Here is a 23,982-nt window from a genome sequence, read left to right as displayed (position 1 = left end):
ATGTACATTTTAATCCCATATCGTGATCTCTTGCTAGGAATGTATTGCCTGAATACAAGGCGACCTTTGAACAACACCAACGATTCATCAATGGATATGTTCTGGCTAGGAACATAGACCTCTGCAAATCGGTGAGTGAAGTGGTCCAGAAATGGCTTCAGTTTGAACAGCCTATCAAAGTTTGGGTCCGTTTTGGGTAATGCTGCCGAGTTGTCATTGAAGTGCAACATACGGTGCAGTGCTTGAAAGCGATTTCTGCTCATTGTAGCTGAAAAAAAACGGGCAATAAAGTGGTGCTACAGTAGACCAGTATATTGCGACAGACGGCTTGTGTCCAGTTCCCATGAGCAAAATGAGACTCCAAAACTGTCTCATTTCAACATCGTTTGTGGGTACCCATGCTTGTGCTCTGGAGTGGGGTTTCAGAGTGGGACCCCTAGACCTCATGAACTGTGCAGCGTATAAATTGGTTTGCTGAACCACATCTGCAATGAACCCATCATCAACAAAAAGGTTGAAAAAATCAATAGGCTGAAACCCTTCTGTATTCAATGTGCACCCTGATATACCAGTGAAAGGGGGCACAACAGGCTGAGCCATTGCTGGAGGCACCCAGAGCGACTCTTGAGTCATGTCAGGAACTGCCACATTGCGTGGCCGTCTTGCACGTCCCCTCCCCCTTACAGGACCCTGCGTGTGGGAAGTGTGCGAAAAGGTGGACGCACTCTTCCTTCCTCTTCATCATCAGATGATGACGATGATGAGTGGGAGGAGGGACTTTCGTCAATGGCCATCTCACTTCCCCAATCACTTCCCTCGTGCCCCTCAGAAGCACTATCTGTTTCAGAATGCATGTACACATCTGTGCCTTGCTCTGAGCCAGACTCCATCACTGCAGCTAATGCCTCTGCACCAGACATTGATCGCCGAGAAGCCATGAGTACCTTTGCTATGGAACCCTTCACTGCCCAAAGACCAGATGAAGACTGAAACAAGAAGTATGCGTGCTTCTGAAAGTATGGAACGTAGCACAGTAAGTGGTATTCAGTGCCACAAACCTACTCCACACAAGTACACCAAAAGGTCCAGACTTTGCTCACAAACTGTAGCAGCCCTCTGCAATATGACATACTCCCTGCACGCTACAATAAACGGAGTAGTACTTTGCAAACACTCACGTGAAATGCTCAGGACGAGCTGACTGCTTTCCTACAAGTGGGTAGACAGCTACAACACACCTGCACCTAAAAGAAAGAGAACAAAAAATCTATGGACAATGTACTATTCCGCTAAACTGTACAGAAATACAAGCGTGGGGACGAGGATTTCAGCCACACTACCTATTCAGAAACAGCCAACATGCTTTGCACCATGCCCTCCTCCATGGGATGCTTGTGGATGGGAACTCGAGGTCAGAAGTAACCATGCAACATATTAGTGATTGGGTGAGTTGAAAAGCCATAGGCAATGAAGAAGCAGAAAGGGAAGATAAATAAAGTACACGGCTGGCCCTTTCGGGCAACTGCTGGGACACTTTTGACAAAAACACCTGCTCATTCACATAGGGGTGTCTATTGTAAGGGGAAAGCTCACAAGGACAAAATTATTGCAAGGCCAAGCAAATGGATGTAGGCTGAAGCAAGTAGTGATGGGTACCTAAGAAATAAGTAGCAGAAACATACTGAATGCTTTGACATGCCATGAATGCAAACAATTGCTAGAAAGTGGAAGTCTCACTGCCAACATACTTACTACCATTTTTATTCACTTTTTACATCTTCCAGTGCGTCCATCAGTCACTGGGCAAACCCCCCCTAAAATAGCGTCTGGGCAAAATCCATTATGTTTCCAATGAACAGCTACATGTCTGTTTTGGAAAGGTGCACCCCATCTCTGTGAAACATCACAGCACCTTTGATATTGCCATGGTGAATGGTCCGTATTCTGGTGTTGCCCTCTGTCAGTCTAGTGAACTCGCCATTCAGTTTCCACACCGAGCGGTTGATGGCCCTTCTATTCCCTTGAGTTCTCCAATCCATCCTGGGAATCATCTGGGACCAGGCCACCACAGTGTTTGGAAACCTCTGTGCAATCCATTCAAGGTCTGCCATGAGCTGCTCCCGTACCCCCTTCCGTCCCACAGACGCAAAATCATTTCCTCCCAGGTGAACCACTATAAGGTCAGGGGGGGGGCCTTTCCTTTTGCTTGGGCAGCGATGATGGCTCCTCGGAGCTGGTGAAGGCGCATCCCCCCCACCCCAAACCAATGCACTGCAAGGCCATCCCTTCCAGACCCAGATGTAGGTGGCCCTCGGAAAAGTCGTGCAGCCCTTTGGATATAAGAGTGGCCGAAAATCCACACAACCCTCATCCTCACTAGGAAATGGAAACAGGAAAACCCCCATGATTATGGCTACACATACATTTTACCAAATTACACAACAATTGCGCGAATACATGACTCTTGTAACAATCCCAGACACACACTTCACCCATTCGGAAACCACCTCTCATTTGAGATAACAGTAGGTCGACACATAATTGCCACATTATTTTCAGGGGAAGGAGGTGAAGAAGATAGTATGTCACCTCGTGCCAATAACACAGTTGTGCTGGCGCGATTGTAATCAGTAAAAGTTGTCTGCTCCTGTGGCCCACCGCCTGCCCAGCACGGTGGTAAGGTGACTTGCACATGCTACATCGTTACACTTTGGCAGGGTGACTAGTCTCACAGAGGATATGAAGTCCACAGGAAGTGTGCTTTGTACGCTCTCTGAATATAGGTACCCTGACAGAATGTGCCACATTGACCACAAATGGGTGCACCTTCAGACACTTTCAATGTGAGTGTTTCGGCCATAGCTCCAGGACCACTGGTGAACTTGGGGGCACTTCACTACCCTACATAGCTTCCTGGTCAGCACTGGTCAGCACTACAGCTTTTTCTCTCCTGGAAGGGATTGGACCCTGCCAGGGACCCTGCACCCACTGCTGAATTTGGAGGACAAAATATCCACCTGGGGGATGGACGCCTAAGGCCAATGACACCCCCCTCTCTAGCTACCCTGCGTTACAGTTTTTCCCCCTGCAAAAGGATGGGGACCCTGACAGGGCACACTGGGACCACTGCTGGAATTGGACCACAGAAATGGTGAACTTTGCAGTGAAAGGAATGAGCTCTGTAACAAGTGTGCATAGCATGCTCAGAAAAAATGACCATCTATATAACTACTGGAAAAAAAAATTTAAAATTTGCTGCTACTTATGTCGGCCAAACCTTTCCTTCTGCAAAGCAGCTGCCTTACTCAATGCAAGGCACACCCATCACTGGCCCCCGACCCTCCCCACTACCCTTTCCCACCCTTATCACTGACAATGCAGCCACAATTCCTTCCACCGCAGTAACCCTCCACCCCCACATTACCAAGTAATAAATGTTGTACTTACATAAGTCAGCAATAGCTTTTCAGTAGCCGCAACTGCAAAGGAAACATAAAAGAATTAAAATCAATGCTTTGCCTACCAATTACACATCCAAACTGTCTGGCAGCTATCTGTACATTTTTCACTTCCTTCCACCAGTTCCATGACACTTCTCAGTCATCTACCACTACGGAAGGCTACACTGCACACGGACTGGAAATGGAAATAAGACAAGTGGGCATATGGCATCCTGCAGAAAAAAAATAAAAATAAATAAATCCCGGAAATCTGGCACCAAACCATCACTGTTTGGAAACATCTGTGCTATCCATTCCAGTTCCTCCATTAGCAGCTCATGTATCCCTTCCCCTCCCACAGACGCTAAATCTTTTCCTCCCAGGTGCACCACTGTAGGGTGGGGGGGTTGCATCTCCTTTTGCATGGACATCGCTGATGGCTCCTCTGAGCTGGTGAAAGCACTTCCCCCTAACCCCAAACCAATGCACCAGGAGGGCATCCCTTTGAGAGCCAGATGTGGTTGGCCCTCGGAAAATCGTGCAGCCCTTTGGGTGAAAGAGTAGGCAATTATCTACACAACCCTCATCGTCACTATGATATGGAAACAAGTGAACCCCCATGAATATGCCTATACATACAGTTTACCAACTAGCTGAATAATTGCGTGAACACATGGCTCTTGTAACAATCCCAGACACACACTTCACCCATTCGGACATGCACCTCTCATGTGAATTTACAGTAGGTCATTACGTAATTGGCACTTGTGTTTTAGGGGAAGGAGGTGGGAAAGAGGTGAAGAAGACAGTATGTCACCTTGTGCCAATAACACAGTTGTGCTGGGGCAATTGTAATCAGTAAAGGTTGTCTGCTCCTGTGGCCCACCACCTGCACTGCACGGTGGTAAGGTGACTTCCACATGCTACACCATTACACTTTGGCAGGGTGACTAGTCTGACAGAGGATATGACCTGTGCAGCAAGGGTGCTTTGTAACCTCTCCGAATATAGTTACTCTGACAGAATGTGCGCCATTCATTACACATGCATGCAAATTTGGACACTTTGATTGTGAGAAATTGGGGCGCAGCTGCTAAAGTACTGGTGACCTTGGGGCCATTCGACTACCAAGGCAGAGAGGCAGCCAAGGTCACACACATCAACCACCACCACCCTACATCTCTGCCTGGCCAGTACTGCAGCTTTCCCCTCTAGGACGGGATGGGGACCGTGCCGGGGCACCCTGCACCCACTGCTGCTTTTGAGGGACAAAATATCCATCTGGGAGATGGACGCCCAAGGCCAATGACTTCACCCACCACCCCTCCTGCCCCTCTAGCTACCCTGCGTTACAGCTTTTCCCCCTGCAAAAGGATGGGGAGCCTGGCGGGGCTCACTGGGACGACTGCTGGAAAAGGACCACAGAAATGGTGATCGTTGCAGTAAAAGTAGTGTTCTCTGTATCAAGTACTCGTACCATGCTCAGAACAAAATGACCATCTGCATTACTACCGGCAACATTTTTGAAAAGGAGCTGCTACTTATGTCGGCCAATTTTTCCTTCTGCAAAGCAGCCACCTTCCTCAATGCAAGGCACTCCCATCACTGGCCCCCGAACCGCCCTACTACCCTTTCTCACCCATACCACTGACACTGCAGCCACAGTTTCTCCCACCACAGTAACCCTCCACCCGCACATTACCAAGTAATATATGTGGTACTTACATAAGTCAGCATAAGCTTTTCAGTAGCCGCAACTGCAATGGAAACATAAAAGAATTACATTCAGTGCTTTGCCTACCAATAACACATCCAAACTGTCTGGCATATATCTGTACATTTTTCAGCTCCTTCCACCACATACGTGAAACTTCTCAGTCATCTACCTCCACAGAAGGCTGGACTGCACAGTGATAGCAAACTGGCACAAGACCAATGGGTGTATGGCAACCCCCAGCACACAAAAAAAACATTGCACAGATGGCTAAGTGGCAAACTTCCCTCCCAGGGAAACAGCACTGTTCAGCTGCACTGGGGGGCGTTTTGTCCGCAACCCGGGCAAGTGGGTTCCTGGCCACCCCAATACCTCCCCAGAGCACCCACTTCCTTCACAACAGAACACTACAGGCCCTGTTCACCCCCATCCCAATAGCAATGTGCCCTCCACCCACTATAAAATGTTGGAATAAGCAAAATTTCATACGTACATAACAAGGGAGAAGCTTGAAGTGCTCAAGACCTGTAAAGGGAATAACAAAACATATATTATCTGTGTCAGCCCACCCAAATACCAGACCACCCATATTGGCCCCCCCTGTTGCATTGGCCTGTACGTTTTGGGCACCCCGGCGCCAGACTGGCACACCAATGTGCCCCTCTACGCCAAGGCAGGTATAGTAAACGAAGAACCCAATTCAAAATGGCAGGATGCCCTTTTGTGGGGGCGGAGGGGCCCCCTACACCGCTGTGAAATTTTCTAACGTGAAGGGGGTTGCACCTCTCCACCACCACCCCAATTTGAGGGGCGGCCCATCTCATGTAGCCCTCCCAAGGGGCAGATAAGGGGGGAGGCTGTCCTGCACTCCTCCCTGGGCTCAGGCGTCCGTTCCTAGGAGCAGATATCTGGTCCCAGGGAGGGCTGCATGACATGGCACCCACTCCATTGTGGGCGGGGTGGGGGGTTAACACCCCATTCCTTTAAAAACTTTCCCAACCCTTTGGGTGCCCCACCGCCCCCCCTAAAAAACCTTCCAACATTTTCACTTTTTTCCTTTGGTAACCCAACTCCCCTTTGTGCACAGGGGCACATTGGTGTGCCAATCTGGCGCCGGAGTGCCCAAACCTTACTGCCCCATCTATTGGGGGTCCTGCCCCACCTTTTGGGGTGCCCCCCCCACACCCAATGGCTGGGGGACACACCTCATGCAGGCCTCCCTGGGGGCAGATATCTGCTCCTAGGAAGGGGCATCTGACCCCAGGGAGGGATGCATGAGGTGGGGCCCTCCCTATCTGCCCCCAGGGTGGGTTGCATGAGGTGGGGCCCTCCATTTGGGGTGGGGGGGGTTGAGGGCCACCCCCCGTTGCGGTACATCATTCGCTGACAATTTAGGGTGGCCCTCAGCCCCCCCTAAAAAGCAGCCTATGAATTTGTATTTTGTTTTTTGTTTACCCTACTTTGCTTGGTGCAGATAGCCACATTAGTGTGGCTATCTGCCCCCAGGGTGCCCAAACCCTACTGCCCCATCTATTGGGTGTCCTGCCCCACCTTTTGGGATGCCCCCCCTCCCCCAATGGCTGGGGGACACACCTCATGCAGGCCTCCCTGGGCCTCCTCCAAACGGCTGCGTGAGGTAAACCCCACCTCCATTTGGGGTGAGGGGGGAGAGGGCCACCCAAAAGGTGGGGCAGGACCCCCAATAGATGGGGCAGTAGGGTTTGGGTACCCTGGGGGCAGATAGCCACACTAATGTTGCCATCTGCACCAAGCAAAGTAGGGTAAACAAAAAACAAAATACAAATTCACAGGATTCTTTTTAGGGGGGCTGAGGGCCACCCTAAATTGGCAGCGAATGATGTACCGCAACGGGGGGTGGCCCGCAACCCCCCCAACCCAAATGGAGGGCCCCACCTCATGCAACCCACCCTGGGGGCAGATAGGGGGGGCCCCACCTCATGCATCCCTCCCTGGGGTCAGTTGCCCCTTCCTAGGAGCAGATATCTGCCCCCAGGGAGGGTTGCATGAGGTGGGGCCCTCCATTTGGGGTGGGGGGGGGGTTGAGGGCACCCCCCCGTTGTGGTACATCATTTGCTGCCAATTTAGGGTGGCCCTCAGCCCCCCCTAAAAAGCAGCCTGTGATTTTGTATATTTTTTTTTTTGTTTACCCAACTTTGCTTGGTGTAGATGGGCCCATTAGTGTGGCTATCTGCCCCCAGGGTGCCCAAACCCTACTTCCCCATCTATTGGGGGTCCTGCCCCACCTTTTGGGGTGGCCCTCTCCCCCCTCACACCAAATGGAGGTGGGGTGTGCCTCACGCAGCCGTTTGGAGGAGGCCCAGGGAGGCCTGCATGAGGTGTGTCCCTCAGCCATTGGGGGTGTGGTGTGGGGGGGCACCCCAAAAGGTGGGGCAGGACCCCCAATAGATGGGGCAGTAGGGTTTGGGCACCCTGGGGGCAGATAGCCACACTAATGTGGCCATCTGCACCAAGCAAAGTAGGGTAAACAAAAAACAAAATACAAATTCACAGGCTGCTTTTTAGGGGGGGCTGAGGGCCACCCTAAATTGGCAGCGAATGATGTACCGCAACGGGGGGTGGCCCTCAACCCCCCCCCACCCCAAATGGAGAGTCCAACCTCATGCAATCCACCCTGGGGGCAGATAGGGGGGCCCCACCTCATGCATCCCTCCCTGGGGTCAGATGCCCCTTCCTAGGAGCAGATATCTGCCCCCAGGGAGGGTTGCATGAGGTGGGGCCCTCCATTTGGGGTGGGGGGGGGTTGAGGGCCACCCCCCATTGTGGTACATCATTCGCTGCCAATTTAGGGTGGCCCTCAGCCCCCCCTAAAAAGCAGCCTGTGATTTTGTATATTTTTTTTTGTTTACCCAAATTCGCTTGGTGCAGAAGGGCACATTAGTGTGGCTATCTGCCCCCAGGGTGCCCAAACCCTACTGCCCCATCTATTGGGGGTCCTGCCCCACCTTTTGGGGAGCCCCCCCCCACCCCCAATGGCTGGGGGACACACCTAATGCAGGCCTCCCTGGGCCTCCTCCAAACGGCTGAGTGAGGTACACCCCACCTCCATTTGGGGTGAGGGTGGAAAGGGCCACCCCAAAAGGTGGGGCAGGACCCCCAATAGATGGGGCAGTAGGGTTTGGGTACCCTGGGGGCAGATAGCCACACTAATGTGGCCATCTGCACCAAGCAAATCAGGGTAAACAAAAAACAAAATACAAATTCACAGGATGCTTTTTAGGGGGGCTGAGGCCCACCCTAAATTGGCAGCGAATGATGTACCACAATGGGGGGTGGCCCTCAACCCCCCCCCAACCCAAATGGAGGGCCCCACCACATGCAACCCACCCTGGGAGCAGATAGGGGGGCCCCACCTCATGCATCCCTCCCTGGGGTCAGATTCCCCTTCCTAGGAGCAGATATCTGCCCCCAGGGAGGGTTGCATGAGGTGGCGCCCTCCCTTTGGGGTGGGGGGGATTGAGGGCCACCCCCCGTTGTGGTACATCATTTGCTGCCAATTTAGGGTGGCCCTCAGCCCCCCCTAAAAAGCAGCCTGTGATTTTGTATATTTTTTTTTGTTTACCCAACTTTGCTTGGTGCAGATGGGCCCATTAGTGTGGCTATCTGCCCCCAGGGTGCCCAAACCCTACTGCCCCATCTATTGGGGGTCCTGCCCCACCTTTTGGGGTGCCCCCCCACCCCCAATGGCTGGGGGACACACCTAATGCAGGCCTCCCTGGGCCTCCTCCAAACGGCTGAGTGAGGTACACCCCACCTCCATTTGGGGTGAGGGGGGAGAGGGCCACCCAAAAGGTGGGGCAGGACCCCCAATAGATGGGGCAGTAGGGTTTGGGCACCCTGGGGGCAGATAGCCACACTAATGTGGCCATCTGCACCAAGCAAAGTAGGGTAAACAAAAAACAAAATACAAATTCACAGGCTGCTTTTTAGGGGGGGCTGAGGGCCACCCTAAATTGGCAGCGAATGATGTACCGCAACGGGGGGTGGCCCTCAACCCCCCCCCACCCCAAATGGAGGGCCCCACCTCATGCAACCCACCCTGGGGGCAGATAGGGGGGGCCCCACCTCATGCATCCCTCCCTGGGGTCAGATGCCCCTTCCTAGGAGTAGATATCTGCCCCCAGGGAAGGTTGCATGAGGTGGGGCCCTCCATTTGGGGTGGGGGGGTTGAGGGCCAACCCTGTTGTGGTACATCATTTGCTGCCAATTTAGGGTTACCCTCAGCCCCCCCTAAAAAGCAGCCTGTGATTTTGTATATTTTTTTTTGTTTCCCCAACTTCGCTTGGTGCAGATGGTCCCATTAGTGTGGCTATCTGCCCCCAGGGTGCCCAAACCCTACTGCTCCATCTATTGGGGGTCCTGCCCCACCTTTTGGGGTGGCCCTCTCCCCCCTCACACCAAATGGAGGTGGGGTGTACCTCACGCAGCCGTTTGGAGGAGGCCCAGGGAGGCCTGCATGAGGTGTGTCCCCCAGCCATTGGGGGTGGGGTGGGGGGGGCACCCCAAAAGGTGGGGCAGGACCCCCAATAGATGGGGCAGTAGGGTTTGGGCACCCTGGGGGCAGATAGCCACACTAATGTGGCCATCTGCACCAAGCAAAGTAGGGTAAACAAAAAACAAAATACAAATTCACAGGCTGCTTTTTAGGGGGGCTGAGGGCCACCCTAAATTGGCAGCGAATGATGTACCGCAACGGGGGGTGGCCCTCAACCCTCCCCCCCCCACCCCAAATGGAGGGCCCCACCTCATGCAACCCACCCTGGGGGCAGGTAGGGGGGGCCCACCTCATGCATCCCTCCCTGGGGTCAGATGCCCCTTCCTAGGAGCAGATATCTGCCCCAGGGAGGGTTGCATGAGGTGGGGCCCTCCATTTGGGGTGGGGGGGGGGGTTGAGGGCCACCCCCCGTTGCGGTACATCATTTGCTGCCAATTTAGGGTGGCCCTCAGCCCCCCCTAAAAAGCAGCCTGTGATTTTGTATATTTTTTTTTTGTTTACCCAACTTCGCTTGGTGCAGATGGGCACATTAGTGTGGCTATCTGCCCCCAGGGTGCCCAAACCCTACTGCCCCATCTATTGGGGGTCCTGCCCCACCTTTTGGGATGCCCCCCCAGACCCCCAATGGCTGGGGGGCACACCTAATGCAGGCCTCCCTGGGCCTCCTCCAAACGGCTGCGTGAGGTACACTCCACCTCCATTTGGGGTGAGGGGGGAGAGGGCCACCCCAAAAGGTGGGGCAGGACCCCCAATAGATGGGGCAGTAGGGTTTGGGCACCCTGGGGGCAGATAGCCACACTAATGTGGCCATCTGCACCAAGCAAAGTAGGGTAAACAAAAAACAAAATACAAATTCACAGGCTGCTTTTTAGGGGGGGCTTAGGGCCACCCTAAATTGGCAGCGAATGATGTACCGCAACGGGGGTGGCCCTCAACCCCCCCAACCCAAATGGAGGGCCCCACCTCATGCAACCCACCCTGGGGGCAGATAGGAGGGGCCCCACCTCATGCATCCCTCCCTGGGGTCAGATGCCCCTTCCTAGGAGCAGATATCTGCCCCCAGGGAGGGTTGCATGAGGTGGGGCCCTCCATTTGGGGTGGGGTGGGTTGAGGGCCACCCCCTGTTGCGGTACATCATTTGCTGCCAATTTAGGGTGGCCCTCAGCCCCCCTAAAAAGCAGCCTGTGATTTTGTATATTTTTTTTTGTTTACCCAACTTCGCTTGGTGCAGATAGGCCCATTAGTGTGGCTATCTGCCCCCAGGGTGCCCAAACCCTACTGCCCCATCTATTGGGGGACCTGCCCCACCTTTTGAGATGGCCCTCTCCCCCCTCACACCAAATGGAGGTGGGGTGTACCTCACGCAGCCGTTTGGAGGAGGCCCAAGGAGGCCTGCATGAGGTGTGTCCCCCAGCCATTGGGGGTGGGGTGGGGGGCACCCAAAAGGTGGGGCAGGACCCCCAATAGATGGGGCAGTAGGGTTTGGGCACCCTGTGGGCAGATAGCCACACTAATGTGGCCATCTGCACCAAGCAAAGTAGGGTAAACAAAAAACAAAATACAAATTCACAGACTGCTTTTTAGGGGGGCTGAGGGCCACCCTAAATTGGCAGCGAATGATGTACCGCAACGGGGGGTGGCCCTCAACCCCCCCACCCCAAATGGAGGGCCCCACCTCATGCAACCCACCCTGGGGGCAGATCGGGGGGCCCCACCTCATGCATCCCTCCCTGGGGTCAGATGCCCCTTCCTAGGAGCAGATATCTGCCCCCAGGGAGGGTTGCATGAGGTGTGTCCCCCAGCCATTGGGGCGGGGGGCATCCCAAAAGGTGGGGCAGGACCCCCAATAGATGGGGCAGTAGGGTTTGGGCACCCTGGGGGCAGATAGCCACACTAATGTGGCCATCTGCACCAAGCAAAGTAGGGTAAACAAAAAACAAAATACAAATTCACAGGCTGCTTTTTAGGGGGGCTGAGGGCCACCCTAAATTGGCAGCGAATGATGTACCGCAACGGGGGGTGGCCCTCAACCCCCCCCACCCCAAATGGAGAGCCCCACCTCATGCAACCCACCCTGGGGGCAGATAGGGGGGGCCCCACCTTATGCATCCCTCCCTGGTGTCGGATGCCCCTTCCTAGGAGCAGATATCTGCCCCAGGGAGGGTTGCATGAGGTGGGGCCCTCCATTTGGGATGGGGGGGGGTTGAGGGCCACCCCCCGTTGCGGTACATCATTTGCAGCCAATTTCGGGTGGCCCTCAGCCCCCCCTAAATAGCAGCCTGTGATTTTGTATATTTTTTTTTGTTTACCCAACTTTGCTTGGTGCAAATGGGCACATTAGTGTGGCTATCTGCCCCCAGGGTGCCCAAACCCTACTTCCCCATCTATTGGGGGTCCTGCCCCACCTTTTGGGATGCCCCCCCTGCACCCCCAATGGCTGGGGGACACACCTCATGCAGGCCTCCCTGGGCCTCCTCCAAACGGCTGCGTGAGGTACACCCCACCTCCATTTGGGGTGAGGGGGGAGAGGGCCACCCAAAAGGTGGGGCAGGACCCCCAATAGATGGGGCAGTAGGGTTTGGGTACCCTGGGGGCAGATAGCCACACTAATGTGGCCATCTGCACCAAGCAAAGTAGGGTAAACAAAAAACAAAATACAAATTCACAGGATGCTTTTTAGGGGGGCTGAGGGCCACCCTAAATTGGCAGCGAATGATGTACCGCAACGGGGGGTGGCCCTCAAACCCCCCAACCCAAATGGAGGGCCCCACCTCATGCAACCCACCCTGGGGGCAGATAGGGGGGGGGTCACCTCATGCATCCCTCCCTGGGGTCAGATGCCCCTTCCTAGGAGCAGATATCTGCCCCCAGGGAGGGTTGCATGAGGTGGGGCCCTCCATTTGGGGTGGGGGGGGTTGAGGGCCACCCCCCTGTTGTGGTACATCATTTGCTGCCAATTTAGGGTGGCCCTCAGCCCCCCCTAAAAAGCAGCCAGTGATTTTGTATATTTTTTTTTGTTTACCCAACTTTGCTTGGTGCAGATGGGCCCATTAGTGTGGCTATCTGCCCCCAGGGTGCCCAAACCCTACTGCCCCATCTATTGGGGGTCCTGCCCCACCTTTTGGGGTGGCCCTCTCCCCCCTCACACCAAATGGAGGTGGGGTGTACCTCACGCAGCCGTTTGGAGGAGGCCCAGGGAGGCCTGCATGAGGTGTGTCCCCCAGCCATTGGGGGTGTGGTGTGGGGGGGGCACCCCAAAAGGTGGGGCAGGACCCCCAATAGATGGGGCAGTAGGGTTTGGGCACCCTGGGGGCAGATAGCCACACTAATGTTGCCATCTGCACCAAGCAAAGTAGCGTAAACAAAAACAAAATACAAATTCACAGGCTGCTTTTTAGGGGGGGCTGAGGGCCACCCTAAATTGGCAGCGAATGAAGTACCGCAACGGGGGGTGGCCCTCAACCCCCCCCACCCCAAATGGAGAGCCCAACCTCATGCAACCCACCCTGGGGGCAGATAGAGGGGCCCCACCTCATGCATCCCTCCCTGGGGTCAGATGCCCCTTCCTAGGAGCAGATATCTGCCCCCAGGGAGGGTTGCATGAGGTGGGGCCCTCCATTTGGGGTGGGTGGGGGTTGAGGGCCACCCCCCGTTGCGGTACATCATTCGCTGCCAATTTAGGGTGGCCCTCAGCACCCCCTAAAAAGCAGCCGGTGATTTTGTATATTTTTTTTTGTTTACCCAAATTCGCTTGGTGCAGAAGGGCACATTAGTGTGACTATCTGCCCCCAGGGTGCCCAAACCCTACTGCCCCATCTATTGGGGGTCCTGCCCCACCTTTTGGGGTGCACCCCCCACCCCCAATGGCTGGGGGAAACACCTAATGCAGGCCTCCCTGGGCCTCCTCCAAACGGCTGAGTGAGGTACACCCCACCTCCATTTGGGGTGAGGGGGGAGAGGGCCACCCCAAAAGGTGGGGCAGGACCCCCAATAGATGGGGCAGTAGGGTTTGGGCACCCTGGGGGCAGATAGCCACACTAATGTGGCCATCTGCACCAAGCAAAGTAGGGTAAACAAAAAACAAAATACAAATTCACAGGCTGCTTTTTAGGGGGGGCTGAGGGCCACCCTAAATTGGCAGCGAATGATGTACCGCAACGGGGGGTGGCCCTCAACCCCCCCACCCCAAATGGAGGGCCCCACCTCATGCAACCCACCCTGGGGGCAGATAGGGGGGCCCCACCTCATGCATCCCTCCCTGGGGTCAGATGCCCCTTCCTAGGAGCAGATATCTGCCCCCAGGGAAGGTTGCATGAGGTGGGGCCCTCCATTTGGGGTGAGGGGGGGGGTTGAGGGCCAACCCCGTTGTGGTACATCATTTGCTGCCAATTTAGGGTTACCCTCAGCCCCATCTAAAAAGCAGCCTGTGATTTTGTATATTTTTTTTTGTTTCCCCAACTTCGCTTGGTGCAGATGGTCCCATTAGTGTGGCTATCTGCCCCCAGGGTGCCCAAACCCTACTGCTCCATCTATTGGGGGTCCTGCCCCACCTTTTGGGGTGGCCCTCTCCCCCCTCACACCAAATGGAGGTGGGGTGTACCTCACGCAGCCGTTTGGAGGAGGCCTAGGGAGGCCTGCATGAGGTGTGTCCCCCAGCCATTGGGGGTGGGGTGGGGGGGGGCACCCCAAAAGGTGGGGCAGGACCCCCAATAGATGGGGCAGTAGGGTTTGGGCACCCTGGGGGCAGATAGCCACACTAATGTGGCCATCTGCACCAAGCAAAGTAGGGTAAACAAAAAACAAAATACAAATTCACAGGCTGCTTTTTAGGGGGGGCTGAGGGCCACCCTAAATTGGCAGCGAATGATGTACCGCAACGGGGGGTGGCCCTCAACCCCCCCCCACCCCAAATGGAGAGCCCAACCTCATGCAACCCACCCTGGGGGCAGATAGGGGGGCCCCACCTCATGCATCCCTCCCTGGGGTCAGATGCCCCTTCCTAGGAGCAGATATCTGCCCCCAGGGAGGGTTGCATGAGGTGGGGCCCTCCATTTGGGGTGGGGGGGGGTTGAGGGCCACCCCCCGTTGCGGTACATCATTCGCTGCCAATTAAGGGTGGCCCTCAGCCCCCCCTAAAAAGCAGCCAGTGATTTTGTATATTTTTTTTTGTTTACCCAAATTCGCTTGGTGCAGAACGGTACATTAGTGTGACTATCTGCCCCCAGGGTGCCCAAACCCTACTGCCCCATCTATTGGGGGTCCTGCCCCACCTTTTGGGGTGCCCCTCCACCCCCAATGGCTGGGGGACACACCTAATGCAGGCCTCCCTGGGCCTCCTCCAAACGGCTGAGTGAGGTACACCCCACCTCCATTTGGGGTGAGGGGGGAGAGGGCCACCCCAAAAGGTGGGGCAGGACCCCAAATAGATGGGGCAGTAGGGTTTGGGCACCCTGGGGGCAGATAGCCACACTAATGTGGCCATCTGCACCAAGCAAAGTAGGGTAAACAAAAAACAAAATACAAATTCACAGGCTGCTTTTTAGGGGGGGCTGAGGGCCACCCAAAATTGGCAGCGAATGATGTACCGCAACGGGGGGTGGCCCTCAACCCCCCCACCCCAAATGGAGGGCCCCACCTCATGCAACCCACCCTGGGGGCAGATAGGGGGGCCCCACCTCATGCATCCCTCCCTGGGGTCAGATGCCCCTTCCTAGGAGCAGATATCTGCCCCCAGGGAAGGTTGCATGAGGTGGGGCCCTCCATTTGGGGTGGGGGGGGGTTGAGGGCCAACCCCGTTGTGGTACATCATTTGCTGCCAATTTAGGGTTACCCTCAGCCCCCCCTAAAAAGCAGCCTGTGATTTTGTATATTTTTTTTTGTTTCCCCAACTTCGCTTGGTGCAGATGGTCTCATTAGTGTGGCTATCTGCCCCCAGGGTGCCCAAACCCTACTGCTCCATCTATCGGGGGTCCTGCCCCACCTTTTGGGGTGGCCCTCTCCCCCCTCACACCAAATGGAGGTGGGGTGTACCTCACACAGCCGTTTGGAGGAGGCCCAGGGAGGCCTGCATGAGGTGTGTCCCCCAGCCATTGGGGGTGGGGTGGGGGGGCACCCCAAAAGGTGGGGCAGGACCCCCAATAGATGGGGCAGTAGGGTTTGGGCACCCTGGGGGCAGATAGCCACACTAATGTGGCCATCTGCAATAAGCAAAGTAGGGTAAACAAAAAACAAAATACAAATTCACAGGCTGCTTTTTAGGGGGGGCTGAGGGCCACCCTAAATTGGCAGCGAATGATGTACCGCAACGGGGGGTGGCCCTCAACCCTCCCCACCCCAAATGGAGGGCCCCACCTCATGCAACCCACCCTGGGGGCAGGTAGGGGGGGCCCACCTCATGCATCCCTCCCTGCGGTCAGATGCCCCTTCCTAGGAGCAGATATCTGCCCCAGGGAGGGTTGCATGAGGTGGGGCCCTCCATTTGGGGTGGGGGGGGTTGAGGGCCACCCCCCCCGTTGCAGTACATCATTTGCTGCCAATTTAGGGTGGCCCTCAGCCCCCCCTAAAAAGCAGCCTGTGATTTTGTATATTTTTTTTTTGTTTACCCAACTTTGCTTGGTGCAGATGGGCACATTAGTGTGGCTATCTGCCCCCAGGGTGCCCAAACCCTACTGCCCCATCTATTGGGGGTCCTGCCCCACCTTTTGGGATGCCCCCCCCAACCCCCAATGGCTGGGGGACACACCTCATGCAGGCCTCCCTGGGCCTCCTCCAAACGGCTGCGTGAAGTACACCCCACCTCCATTTGGGGTGAGGGGGGAGAGGGCCACCCCAAAAGGTGGGGCAGGACCCCCAATAGATGGGGCAGTAGGGTTTGGGCACCCTGGGGGCAGATAGCCACACTAATGTGGCCATCTGCACCAAGCAAAGTAGGGTAAACAAAAAACAAAATACAAATTCACAGGCTGCTTTTTAGGGGGGGCTGAGGGCCACCCTAAATTGGCAGTGAATGATGTACCGCAAAGGGGGGTGGCCCTCAACCCCCCCACCCCAAATGGAGGGCCCCACCTCATGCAACCCACCCTGGGGGCAGATAGGGGGGGCCCCACCTCATGCATCCCTCCCTGGGGTCAGATGCCCCTTCCTAGGAGCAGATATCTGCCCCCAGGGAGGGTTGCATGAGGTGGGGCCCTCCATTTGGGGTGGGGGGGGTTGAGGGCCACCCCCCATTGCAGTACATCATTCGCTGCCAATTTAGGGTGGCCCTCAGCCCCCCCTAAAAAGCAGCCTTTGATTTTGTATATTTTTTTTTGTTTACCCAACTTCGCTTGGTGCAGATGGGCACATTAGTGTGGCTATCTGCCCCCAGGGTGCCCAAACCCTACTGCCCCATCTATTGGGGGTCCTGCCCCACCTTTTGGGATGCCCCCCCAGACCCCCAATGGCTGGGGGACACACCTCATGCAGGCCTTCCTGGGCCTACTCCAAACGGCTGCGTGAGGTACACTCCACCTCCATTTGAGGTGAGGGGGGAGAGGGCCACCCCAAAAGGTGGGGCAGGACCCCCAATAGATGGGGCAGTAGGGTTTGGGCACCCTGGGGGCAGATAGCCACATTAATGTGGCCATCTGCACCAAGCAAAGTAGGGTAAACAAAAAACAAAATACAAATTCACAGGCTGCTTTTTAGGGGGGGCTTAGGGCCACCCTAAATTGGCAGCGAATGATGTACCGCAACGGGGGGTGGCCCTCAACCCCCCAACCCAAATGGAGGGCCCCACCTCATGCAACCCACCCTGGGGGCAGATAGGAGGGGCCCCACCTCATGCATCCCTCCCTGGGGTCAGATGCCCCTTCCTAGGAGCAGATATCTGCCCCCAGGGAGGGTTACATGAGGTGGGGCCCTCCATTTGGGGTGAGGGGGGTTGAGGGCCACCCCCCGTTGCGGTACATCATTTGCTGCCAATTTAGGGTGGCCCTCAGCCCCCCCTAAAAAGCAGCCTGTGATTTTGTATATTTTTTTTTGTTTACCCAACTTCGCTTGGTGGAGATGGGCCCATTAGTGTGGCTATCTGCCCCCAGGGTGCCCAAACCCTACTGCCCCATCTATTGGGGGTCCTGCCCCACCTTTTGGGGTGCACCCCCCACCCCCAATGGCTGGGGGACACACCTAATGCAGGCCTCCCTGGGCCTCCTCCAAATGGCTGCGTGAGGTACACTCCACCTCCATTTGGGGTGAGGGGGGAGAGGGCCGCCCCAAAAGGTGGGGCAGGACCCCCAATAGATGGGGCAGTAGGGTTTGGGGACCCTGGGGGCAGATAGCCACACTAATGTGGCCATCTGCACCAAGCAAAGTAGGGTAAACAAAAAACAAAATACAAATTCACAGGCTGCTTTTTAGGGGGGGCTGAGGGCCACCCTAAATTGGCAGTGAATGATTTACCGCAACGGGGGGTGGCCCTCAACCCCCCCACCCCAAATGGAGGGCCCCACCTCATGCAACCCACCCTGGGGGCAGATAGGGGGGGCCCCACCTCATGCATCCCTCCCTGGGGTCAGATGCCCCTTCCTAGGAGCAGATATCTGCCCCCAGGGAGGGTTGCATGAGGTGGGGCCCTCCATTTGGGGTGGGGGGGGTTGAGGGCCACCCCCCGTTGCAGTACATCATTCGCTGCCAATTTAGGGTGGCCCTCAGCCCGCCCTAAAAAGCAGCCTGTGATTTTGTATATTTTTTTTTGTTTACCCAACTTCGCTTGGTGCAGATGGGCACATTAGTGTGGCTATCTGCCCCCAGGGTGCCCAAACCCTACTTCCCCATCTATTGGGGGTCCTACCCCACCTTTTGGGATGCCCCCCCAGACCCCCAATGGCTGGGGGACACACCTCATGCAGGCCTTCCTGGGCCTACTCCAAACGGCTGCGTGAGGTACACTCCACCTCCATTTGGGGTGAGGGGGGAGAGGGCCACCCCAAAAGGTGGGGCAGGACCCCCAATAGATGGGGCAGTAGGGTTTGGGCACCCTGGGGGCAGATAGCCACACTAATGTGGCCATCTGCACCAAGCAAAGTAGGGTAAACAAAAAACAAAATACAAATTCACAGGCTGCTTTTTAGGGGGGGCTTAGGGCCACCCTAAATTGGCAGCGAATGATGTACCGCAACGGGGGGTGGCCCTCAACCCCCCAACCCAAATGGAGGGCCCCACCTAATGCAACCCACCCTGGGGGCAGATAGGAGGGGCCCCACCTCATGCATCCCTCCCTGGGGTCAGATGCCCCTTCCTAGGAGCAGATATCTGCCCCCAGGGAGGGTTACATGAGGTGGGGCCCTCCATTTGGGGTGAGGGGGGTTGAGGGCCACCCCCCGTTGCGGTACATCATTTGCTGCCAATTTAGGGTGGCCCTCAGCCCCCCCTAAAAAGCAGCCTGTGATTTTGTATATTTTTTTTTGTTTACCCAACTTCGCTTGGTGGAGATGGGCCCATTAGTGTGGCTATCTGCCCCCAGGGTGCCCAAACCCTACTGCCCCATCTATTGGGGGTCCTGCCCCACCTTTTGGGGTGCACCCCCCACCCCCAATGGCTGGGGGACACACCTCATGCAGGCCTCCCTGGGCCTCCTCCAAATGGCTGTGTGAGGTACACTCCACCTCCATTTGGGGTGAGGGGGGAGAGGGCCGCCCCAAAAGGTGGGGCAGGACCCCCAATAGATGGGGCAGTAGGGTTTGGGCACCCTGGGGGCAGATAGCCACACTAATGTGGCCATCTGCACCAAGCAAAGTAGGGTAAACAAAAAACAAAATACAAATTCACAGGCTGCTTTTTAGGGGGGGCTTAGGGCCACCCTAAATTGGCAGCGAATGATGTACCGCAACGGGGGGTGGCCCTCAACCCCCCCAAACCAAATGGGGGGCCCCACCTCATGCAACCCACCCTGGGGGCAGATAGGAGGGGCCCCACCTCATGCATCCCTCCCTGGGGTCAGATGCCCCTTCCTAGGAGCAGATATCTGCCCCCAGGGAGGGTTGCATGAGATGGGGCCCTCCATTTGGGGTGGGGTGGGTTGAGGGCCAACCCATGTTGCGGTACTTCATTTGCTGCCAATTTAGGGTGGCCCTCAGCCCCCCTAAAAAGCAGCCTGTGATTTTGTATATTTTTTTTTGTTTACCCAACTTCGCTTGGTGCAGATGGGCCCATTAGTGTGGCTATCTGCCCCCAGGGTGCCCAAACCCTACTGCCCCATCTATTGGGGGACCTGCCCCACCTTTTGGGGTGGCCCTCTCCCCCCTCACACCAAATGGAGGAGGGGTGTACCTCACGCAGCCGTTTGGAGGAGGCCCAAGGAGGCCTTCATGAGGTGTGTCCCCCAGCCATTGGGGGTGGGGTGGGAGGGCACCCAAAAGGTGGGGCAGGACCCCCAATAGATGGGGCAGTAGGGTTTGGGCACCCTGGGGGCAGATAGCCACACTAATGTGGCCATCTGCACCAAGCAAAGTAGGGTAAACAAAAAACAAAATACAAATTCACAGGCTGCTTTTTAGGGGGGGCTGAGGGCCACCCTAAATTGGCAGCGAATGATGTACCGCAACGGGGGGTGGCCCTCAACCCCCCCACCCCAAATGGAGGGCCCAACCTCATGCAACCCACCCTGGGGGCAGATCGGGGGGCCCCACCTCATGCATCCCTCCCTGGGGTCAGATGCCCCTTCCTAGGAGCAGATATCTGCCCCCAGGGAGGGTTGCATGAGGTGTGTCCCCCAGCCATTGGGGCGGGGGGGCATCCCAAAAGGTGGGGCAGGACCCCCAATAGATGGGGCAGTAGGGTTTGGGCACCCTGGGGGCAGATAGCCACACTAATGTGGCCATCTGCACCAAGCAAAGTAGGGTAAACAAAAAACAAAATACAAATTCACAGGCTGCTTTTTAGGGGGGGCTGAGGGCCACCCTAAATTGGCAGCGAATGATGTACCGCAACGGGGGGTGGCCCTCAACCCCCCCCACCCCAAATGGAGAGCCCCACCTCATGCAACCCACCCTGGGGGCAGATAGGAGGGGCCCACCCTATGCATCCCTCCCTGGGGTCGGATGCCCCTTCCTAGGAGCAGATATCTGCCCCAGGGAGGGTTGCATGAGGTGGGGCCCTCCATTTGGGATGGGGAGGGTTGAGGGCCACCCCCCGTTGCGGTACATCATTTGCAGCCAATTTCGGGTGGCCCTCAGCCCCCCCTAAATAGCAGCCTGTGATTTTGTATATTTTTTTTTGTTTACCCAACTTTGCTTGGTGCAAATGGGCACATTAGTGTAGCTATCTGCCCCCAGGATGCCCAAACCCTACTGCCCCATCTATTGGGGGTCCTGCCCCACCTTTTGGGATGCCCCCCCTCCACCCCCAATGGCTGGGGGACACACCTCATGCAGGCCTCCCTGGGCCTCCTCCAAACGGCTGCGTGAGGTACACCCCACCTCCATTTGGGGTGAGGGGGGAGAGGGCCACCCCAAAAGGTGGGGCAGGACCCCCAATAGATGGGGCAGTAGGGTTTGGGCACCCTGGGGGCAGGTAGCTACACTAATGCGGCCATCTGCACCAAGCAAAGTAGGGTAAACAAAAAACAAAATACAAATTCACAGGCTGCTTTTTAGGGGGGGCTGAGGGCCACCCTAAATTGGCAGCGAATGATGTACCACAACGGGGTATGGCCCTCAACCCCCCCCAACCCAAATGGAGGGCCCCACCTTATGCAACCCACCCTGGGAGCAGATAGGGGGGGCCACCTCATGCATCCCTCCCTGGGGTCAGATGCCCCTTCCTAGGAGCAGATATCTGCCCCCAGGGAGGGTTACATGAGGTGGGGCCCTCCATTTGGGGTGAGGGGGGTTGAGGGCCACCCCCCGTTGCGGTACATCATTTGCTGCCAATTTAGGGTGGCCCTCAGCCCCCCCTAAAAAGCAGCCTGTGATTTTGTATATTTTTTTTTGTTTACCCAACTTCGCTTCGTGCAGATGGGCCCATTAGTGTGGCTATCTGCCCCCAGGGTGCCCAAACCCTACTGCCTCATCTATTGGGGGTCCTGCCCCACCTTTTGGGGTGGGCCTCTCCCCCCTCACACCAAATGGAGGTGGGGTGTACCTCACACAGCCGTTTGGAGGAGGCCCAGGGAGGCCTGCATGAGGTGTGTCCCCCAGCCATTGGGGGTGGGGTGGGGGGGCACCCCAAAAGGTGGGGCAGGACCCCCAATAGATGGGGCAGTAGGGTTTGGGCACCCTGGGGGCAGATAGCCACACTAATGTGGCCATCTGCACCAAGCAAAGTAGGGTAAACAAAAAACAAAATACAAATTCACAGGCTGCTTTTTAGGGGGGCTGAGGGCCACCCTAAATTGGCAGCGAATGATGTACTGCAACAGGGGGTGGCCCTCAACCCCCCCCCACCCCAAATGGAGGGCCCCACCTCATGTAAACCACCCTGGGGGCAGATAGGGGGCCCCACCTCATGCATCCCTCCCTGGGGTCAGATGCCCCTTCCTAGGAGCAGATATCTGCCCCCAGGGAGGGTTGCATGAGGTGGGGCCCTCCATTTGGGGTGGGGGGGTTGAGGGCCACCCCCCGTTGCGGTACATCATTCTCTGCCAATTTAGGGTGGCCCTCAGCCCCCCCTAAAAAGCAGCCTGTGATTTTGTATATTTTTTTTTGTTTACCCAACTTCGCTTGGTGCAGATGGGCCCATTAGTGTGGCTATCTGCCCCCAGGGTGCCCAAACCCTACTGCCCCATTTATTGGGGGTCCTGCCCCACCTTTTGGGGTGCCCCCCCACATAGATTCACCCATCAACTAATTACCGGTGAAGCACTTTGCAGGAGAAACCCATATCCAAGACTCCAGAACTTTGAAAGCAGAGAGGCCCAATTCAAAGCTGAACCATTCTCAGCTTGGCCTTTAAAATCTTGAAACTGGATTTTTCCCCCAGACTTCCAAGGGGCACACCAAAAAGAGAGCAGCCTGGCTGTGCTGTTTCTGCGTTCTTGCCAAGAACTCTTGCTAGAATCCAGAGATCCAAACCAGTAGAGCAGAGCTGTAACCGGATAGCTGCAACCCCGAACCAACCCGTCAGATCCAGTCTAGAGTGCCGTGCAGTGTCCAGAGGGCCGTGCTGAGTGCAGAACCGAGCACCCTGAATCCTGTTCGGTGGGCTAGCAGAATTCCAGTCCAGAAACCTTTGACCAGATCCTTGACGTGCCTATTCCAAACAGTAGTTGTGAGTATCTATAGCATTCCTTAATGTTTCCCTCATCCATGTAGTCCTTTGATAATTATGGTGATAATATCATCTTTGCGCTAATATAGTTGCTGAAGAAAGACAAGCGTCTCGGCAGGTATAAACCATCCAGAGATGTCGCTGGATTGGTGGCTGTGCTGTCGTGTAGCTTGTGGCTTCATAGACTCCTTAGTGTAAAGAAATTCCTGTTTGTAATTCAAAAGCGCATCCTTTCATTTGAAAATCTTGACTCTTTCTGAGAAAAAATGACCTCTACTAAAACTTCCGTAACTTCTGTACGGTGCATGCTAGAAACGGAATTTAAGTGTCAAATTGAAGCTAACATCCTCAGCTTTCCAATTAACCCAATCGCACATTCCAACAGTTTTCCCGCAATCGTATTTGTCACACGTGGAAAGGTTTGCCATAAATTTTTCGTTTGGCTCAATTTCATCACATGTAAAACAGCTGTTCTTTGCATCTGACCTCAGAATTCAGTTTTCAATCTGCTAGTTATTCAATCATCATTGCTAGTGTTTATCTGGAACTATACAAAGCGGCTCCCACTAGTTTTGAATCCAATTAAGTGAATTAAATCAATTTTTCAGTGTTGTTAACCATTCATTCAAGCCACATTCAAAAGCATTTGACCTGTTTGCAATCATTCCTGTTTTTCTCTACATGCTTGCTGGGGGGAATCGGGATTGAAACTGTATTTGTTCAGTGTTTATTCCTGAAACCTGTGTTCTCTCCTTCCATATCTTTTATCGGGCATATTGGGGGGACTGAGTAGTTTACAGGGGGAAAGAGTGACATTGCATTTGACTGAACCCACACAAAGCTTTATTCTATGCTGCATTATTTTTCTCATCCATACTCTTTCTGATTAAAGAGATTGTTGATCATTGTAACATCACCCCAATGGTGATCCTTGTATAAATATTGAATAGTGTGATATATATATTGTTCAAATTCATAAAAAAATCTTTGAACTTTGCAAAACAGCCTGCTTCCTGGTTCAGTGAGACAGGGGGGATTCAAAGAGAGGG

This window comes from Ambystoma mexicanum, chromosome 8 (assembly GCF_040938575.1).
Source record: "Ambystoma mexicanum isolate Mex_15411 chromosome 8, UKY_AmexF1_1, whole genome shotgun sequence".
Classification (NCBI taxonomy): Eukaryota; Metazoa; Chordata; class Amphibia; order Caudata; family Ambystomatidae; genus Ambystoma; species Ambystoma mexicanum.
This window is presented reverse-complemented; position numbering follows the sequence as displayed.